This window comes from Rhea pennata, chromosome 1 (assembly GCF_028389875.1).
Source record: "Rhea pennata isolate bPtePen1 chromosome 1, bPtePen1.pri, whole genome shotgun sequence".
Lineage (NCBI taxonomy): Eukaryota > Metazoa > Chordata > Aves > Rheiformes > Rheidae > Rhea > Rhea pennata.
The window spans coordinates 32526001-32533140 of record NC_084663.1 but is presented as its reverse complement, the minus strand read 5'-3'; the positions used below and the strand labels follow the sequence as shown (position 1 = coordinate 32533140).

Genomic DNA, 7140 nt, shown 5'->3' with positions numbered 1-7140 from the left:
AAATACAAGTATTGTTCCCAGCCTAACTTTTAGTAATAGGGTAAAAATTGTTAAAAGTGAAAATCACCAAATAATCCCTGAAAATATGCTTCACACAACAGAGAAAAGCTAAAAGAACACAAAGATCCCTGCCAATCTGACATAACAAAAAAATTCACCTCCCTGCAGTTGCAATGGCAACTGTCTACACACGATTCACACAGACACACAGTTTTGTGCAGCTTCTCACCTACCAAAGTTTGAATGTAAGCTAGTCACTTCAGATATTAAAGTACAGTATACTTTAAGGATAATAAGAAATATTAAAAGTAGTCACTGGAAGAGGCAGGATTAGAAAAGAAGGTCTTATGATGGCTCTGGGCATTTCCTCTTATGTTACTCTGTGCAAATGTACATGGATAGCTTTCCCTTCTGTTTGAAAATCAGACAGATGGAAGTTCATACTTTTACAGGAGCTTTTCAACATAGACTAAAAAAATCATTCCTCACATGAAATTCATGATTTCTGTCAGCACTGCTTTCTGGAGAAAAAATTCTAAATATATTTTTAGAATGTATTTTTCATACAATAGATAATTATTTCCCAGAGTTCCACGTAAGTCAGGATCTTTATTATGTCAAGGTAACAAAGCTGGAACTCAAGCCCAAGGCTTAAACTTGCTTATTTGTAGTTTACAATTTTTTTTTTTCATAGATATTTATGAAGTATTTAATAAAACTTTAAGATAGTGTGACAGACAAGTAGATATCATAACACGGGGCCTCTTTTAAGTGAAAGTTTTCCTTATACTACCTCTCAATCCACTCCAGTGGCAGAGTAGACTCCTTGTCAAAATTTTCCAGACTTCAAGTGAATGAAAACTGCATTCACTTAAGGAACCATAGAAATCATAGAATGGTAAGGCTGGAAGGGACCTCTGGAGGTCATCTAGCCCAACCCTTAGTGTAGCCCATAAGGGGACTGAGCCCGTGATCTTGGCATTAGCAGCGCCACACACTAATCAACTGAGCTAAACCTGTCCCCAAACCCACAAACACTATCAGTAGTTATAATACAACAGGAGTGCTACAGAGAAACCACGTAGCACCTGCAGAAAATACAAAAGATTGCTGGACAACGTTATATGCCCTTCCCAAGTACTTACATTTGAAGATTATACTTTTACATGTTATTTCCTGCTGATGGAAAGGTTATGAGGATGTTTTCTCCCCAACACAAAGTTCTGTAGGTTCAAAGAGAAAATTATCTGGACTGCTTCATCAAAACTATAGTTGGTAACTAGAACATGCTTTATTTCTATCCAAATTGTGAGAAAGAGATGAGGTTGTAACACTGTTAAAGTAGATATGCTGGATTTGCACTGTAGACATGGCTGGAGAATGGGTAAATTACATTACTACCACAGACTTCCCAGGCTACCCATAGGGTTAAGTAGAAACTAAGAGTTCATAGCTTAATTAGAGACTTTTGTAAGTGGGTATCAGATAAACAGATATACAACTTAAAAGAGTGCATTGGCCATAAATTCTTCTTTCCAGATTCAGATCTGCTAATATATGACTATAAACACCTTTGACAAGGTTATTTAAAGCCAAGCAATCTTATTTCCTATATATGTGGAACTTAAAGTGGGAAGAAGTAAATGACAGAAATCATGTAATGCTGCAAGCACAGTCTAAACAGATCTAGATTTTAGTGATAAGTGCTACAGAAATGCTTGAATAGGTGGCATGCAAGGACACAAGACAAACACCAAAATAGCAGCAAATCATGCAGAACAGCTCTGTGCAGGTCTTTTTCCATCTTTGCCATTTCTTCTTATTTGATTTACAATTTGTTCATGTTTTCACAATTGTACTTCTTCTTTCTTCATGAATTTTCTTAAGTTACAGGAGACACAACAATATTCATTCTGATTAAGCACTGCAGACTGCCTCTTACGAGGTTTCACCTGTCTATACAATTGTCTTTGCTTTCTCTCTGAAAATTCCCATGCGGAGGCAATTTGGAAGTGTTTATTTTCAGACTTTGTTAAAGCTTAAAAGGATGTGCTCACACTTGAGCAATATGATGATTATACCATATTCAGACAACAAGGAAACAGAAAAGCAGAACACAAAGGGTTAGAGAAACAGCTGAAACTTTTTAAGATCATAAGTAGGCTAAATTCTCTTGCCTGTAATAAAGTTGTAGCCTAGGGTTGTAGTCTAAAGTTGTTTCTTCTTAAGTGCTGTATTTTTACTTTTTCAGATACAGAAAGACGACTTCGACAAGACTGAATTCTAGATAATATACTTACTCTCTAATACAGGAAACTAACTGCAGTTTAAAACATGAAGGGAATTTTGCCATTTCCTAACCTCAAAAATTTCATGTTTAGAAAATCAATAAAGAGACATTGCCAGATAATAACCCACACTTCAGCTTTCTATTAAGCTCTCACGGTTCCAAACACATTTGGTTTACCAGATGGGAAAGAGTTTGGGACCATTTAGGAGTGAGTCTGGTCAAGACAATCTTATCCTTCAGTTTGCACCTATATAATGTTAAGTAAAACATCTCCATTGATATTCATCTTTCTCCTCAATTAAAGTATTTTTCATATAGGATTTAAATATAGCAAGACCATTCTTTTGTGGTCTCATTAACTTATGAACCAGCAGCTCCATTTTTATTGCTTAAAGTGTGTCAGGAGTGAGTAACTGCCACTGCAAATTTCAATGGTTTAAATAGATACCACAAGCACTAATACTACCAGGGATGAGATTTAAACATATGCCCAGTGACTTAAGTATGCCTTTAATGTATATGGCCTTGGTTTTGCATTTTCTCTATGTTAATGCTTGGGTGCTGCTTTGGTTTCTGGATTTTTTTTTTTGAGCTTTTTTGAGGCCTAGTAGCCTCCACCTTGCTGCAGTCAGGAAGGTGAGAGTCAGGGTGAAGGTGGCCACCCCCGACACCTCCTTCCTCCCCAAGAAGCGCCCCAGACCAAGCCAGATGCGTATTTATGTCCCACTACCACAGACAGCACCCACACCCAGAGCAAGCTCCGTCGCCCACCTCTGCAAAGATCAGTGGAAAAAGTTTTTAATTAACTCTTCCTCTCCGCTTCCTCAGCGGGAGCTGGAGGCAAGGAGCAGAGTAATTGGCTTCAGAGCTCCGTTTGATCAAGGGAAATTGAAAGAGCGAGTCTCCCCCTTCCTCTTCCTGGTTTCCAACCCTTCTGCATCGTTAAAAAAAAGCCCGAGAGGGGTCGAGGGCGGGAGGGGGGGGGATGTCTCGCTGGACTTCTGCTGCGCCTCAGCGAACTTCAGACGCCAGGCTGCGCGCCCACGGCCCGCCCCACGGGCCCCACGGGCCCCACGGGCCCCGCCACCGCGCCCCCTCGCGCCCCCTCGCGCCGCCTCCCCGCCCAACGGCCGCCCAACGGCCGCGGCGCCCGGCGAGCCCGCCCCGCCCCCGCGCCCGCCGCCCCGCCCCGCCGGGTTTTGCGAGCTGCCGGCAGCCCCAGCCCGCCGGCGATTGGCGAGTGCGGCCGGCGGCAGCCAATGGGCGCCGCGGAAAGCGCATGTCGCCGGCCCGGGCTCGGGGCGCCGGAGCCCCATTAGGGAGGGGAGCGGGCGCGGGGCTCGGCCACTCGCGGGCAGGCGCGCTGGGCGGCGGCGGCTGCCGGGCGGGCAGGCGGCGGCTCCTGGGCGGCGGGTCCCCTCCGCGGCGATGCGCGTCGCCGTCCCGCGCTGAGTCCTCCGGGGAGCGCGGCGCAGAGCCGGCGGTACCTGCCTCCGGGGCTGTCACCGCCACCGGCCCTGGCACCGCCGCCCCCGCGCCGGGAATACGTCGCCGCGGCTCAGCCCCGCTGCGGGGAGGGTAAGTGGCGGCTCCCCGCCGTCGCCCGGGGACACCTGAGCGGCTGGCGGCGGCGCTGCCCGCGCGGGCGGGCGAGCGGGCGCGGATCAGCCGGTGGCGGGAGCGTGTCCGCGGCGGCGCGGGGCGCACCGGGACCTGGTGCGGGACCGCCTGTACCCCCCGCCCCGTCCGGTCCCGTCGCGTCCCGCCGGCGGGGCGCCGGTGCTCGGGCTGCCCGCGGAGGCGAGGCCGCCCGCTCTCGTCCAGGCTCCGCTCTGTGAGAGCGTGTCTGCGGGCAGCGCTCCGCTGACAGCCCGGAGGGGCGGCTGAAACGCAGCGCTGACGCAGCCGAAGTTGGTTTTTTGCTGTGTTTCTTTTCTTTTTTCTTTTTTTTTTTTTATTTTTTTTCCTCCTTCTCAGTTCGGAGAGGTCTGGAAAGGCGATGAACATTCGCCCAGCCTCCTCCTCAGGCAACGCTGCTTCCCACCGTGGGGGGTGGGGGGGGGTTTTCAAACTTCAGCAGCCGCCGTTTACCTCGCTGGTGGGTCGAGCTCGGCCGCCTGCGTGGCGGTAGGAGCTTCGGGGGGCCGGGGCCGGCCTGGGGGCCGCGGCGGGGGCTGGGGAAGGCCGAGTAAGCCGCTCGCTGGTACCTGTGCTCCGAACCGCCGTCAGCTGGAGGGTCGGGGGCGCCGGGGGGATCGTTCACACGCTCCCCGAGAGATGTTTACACAGGGGATTTAAAGGTTAGCAATGCATACCCGCTGCGTGTGGAAACCTAAAAGGTGCCAAAAATAAATGGCTAGCGTTACTGCTAGGACAGCTCACTGTTTTTGTTATTTAACTGGTAAATGTGATCCATGGGTTAAACAGCTTGTTTTGCTATGGCGAACTCAGACTACTGAGATTTTCTAGTAGAAGGGTTTTTTTTTTTCTTTTTTCTTTTTTTTCTTTTTCCCCTCTAGTTCTGGTTGACTAGTGGAGGAAATACTGTTATTTGTGTTATGTCTTTACAGCACAGATACATTGTACTGGGTGAATTTTCATCCAAAAATGTCGCTTAGCCAGTGGTTATCAGAGCAGGTCTGGAAAGGGTGTGAAGGGGAGAGGAAAGGAGGAGAGCAGTTACTCTTGCTGCAGTGACAGATTCTTTGATTTCTCACCACAGAACAGGGATGAGCTCAGTTCAGTTCTGACAACAAAACAGTTAATTGTGTCCAGTAAATCAAGGTCCGTGAAGTTGCTCTCTTTTTGTATAACAACAACAACAAAAATCTGTAATGAGCAAGCCCAGATCAGTCATATAAAAATTTTAACGTAAAATGTACAAGGTGTGTATGTGGGGACCTTACAGGGTTAATAGCTAAACTATTAAGATTGGAGTCAGATGTGAGTAAAAGCAACAGGAGAGTCTGGTTTTTCCTAATATCCTGTAGTATGATAACTCTGAAGAAGGTAATTGTTTAAAAAAATCTGTTTCAATTTAAGAGTTATTAAGCAAGGAGAACCTTAAGTAAACATCAGAATCTTTTTCTTATTTAGAAAAGCAAGAAACGGCTAGAAAATGTCATCTGAACTTTAAAGCAAAAGGCTGAACTATGCATGGATTTTCATGCGCATGTGCAAGAATGAAATGAAAAACATTCTTGACTAGTTTATTTTACGTTTTAGAGGGACTAAAACATTTAACTTAAGGTTTTGGAAAAACAGCTTTCAGCTTCCCCCCCCCCCCAGCAAATTAGTTCATTATAATGAGACATTAATAAGACATTTAGAATGATTTAACAGAAATAGCAATAGTCTTTCAAAGTAGGAGAAATTGGAGGAAGGGAAGCAGGTTTTACTTACGTATATAACAAGTTGGGAATGTAAATCTGTATGTAAAAGGGAGATCTGAAGAATGATTTGGCATGCTAATGACCTGGCTTTTCAGAACTTCAAGAGTTTGGTCTGTCTCCCCCTATGGTTATAATAAGAGATTAAATGAATTTGGCATATTTAATTAATTAAGCATATGAAAATCAGATGGCTTTTATTTGTCATTGTTTTCCTGTGAAACTTTTCTATGGTAATCGGTGTCTGCATTTTATGGAATAGTATGAATGGAATTGATTCGTATTACGTCCTTGCAGATTGCTTTGACCCTTTCTAATGTTGCAGTCTTTGTATCCTATCAAAAAGTCCTTCTTTGTAATATGGATCTTGCATAATGTCAGCGGTTGCTCTACAGAACTTCTAACAGCACAGATTAAGAGTTATACTTAAATTTAAAGGCTCTGTTTGCTTGGATACCGTGTCTTGTGCATTCCAGAGTTAATTATATGTGATATGGTAGAGTCCACTCAAAACAAACAAACAAGCTGGGTTTTGTTTCTGTTTTTCACCACTATGTTGTCCTAAAGTAAAAAGATCGCTACTGTTGTCTATAGGGTTATAAAAGAACATACTCTATAGCAGTTGCTTTTTATTTTCATAACAAGAAAGTGATCTCTTTGTAATCATTTCTGGGAGGATTGTTCTATGGTATAGTATTGCATTAAGAATACTTGATTGAGATGGCTGTGTAATGACCACGTGGCTTATATCAATCTTCAGTTTACCCTCTTATATTAAGAATTAAACTTCAGTTTAGCCAGCACTGTTTTCTGTTTATACTGTTTTTAAACAGAGGTAAACTTGAGGTTAACTCTATTCATTAGTATATGGTCATTGTAAGCAATACATACTTAGGTCCTGCTCCTGGAAATGTTTATAGAAATGAGTAGCTTTTACTTGTATGCTTAAACTGTTTGTATTAGGAGTTGCATAATGGGAAGAACCAGCTTGGAAAGATGTAACACTGCAGCCCTTCCTCTTTTCCCCCCTCCCTCCCTATGGCTGAAAAATGATGGGAAGAAACATGTTTTACAAGTTATAGCACACTGAAGTCCTGACATTTCTGCCAAAAGTACCCAGATAGACTATGAGATCACTTCAGTTTGCCAAAATGACATTGTTTTTTACAGAAACAATTCTTTAGCTGATAGTTTAGCATCAAAGGACACTTCCAGTTATTGAAGAAAATTTCTCAAGTGTTCTGCAATAATTCTTCCCGTGTCTTTGTATTTTGTTTATATTGTGCATGAAATACATTATACTTTAGTTTCCTAGAGAAATCGAATAAGCAAATGACTTCTCAGCATGAACTGACAATACTTCTCAGGCATGTTTCTGTGCAAGGAGGTTCTTGTTTAAATGTGCACAATGAGTGAAGTGCCCAGAGACAAGAAGTATGAGCCAATAAAAACATTTTGAAT

General features: G+C 44.1%; 1 protein-coding gene across 2 annotated transcripts in view; it reads left to right on the top strand.

Moving 5' to 3' along the window:
- The first annotated feature begins 3725 nt into the window (after positions 1 to 3725).
- Positions 3726 to 7140, top strand: part of PRICKLE1 (prickle planar cell polarity protein 1) — a 72706-nt gene continuing 69291 nt past the window's right edge. For both annotated transcript variants that reach the window (XM_062583677.1, XM_062583666.1), the window contains exon 1: positions 3726 to 3868. The gene's annotated coding sequence lies outside the window, so the exon portion shown is untranslated. The remainder of the gene's footprint in view (positions 3869 to 7140) is intronic.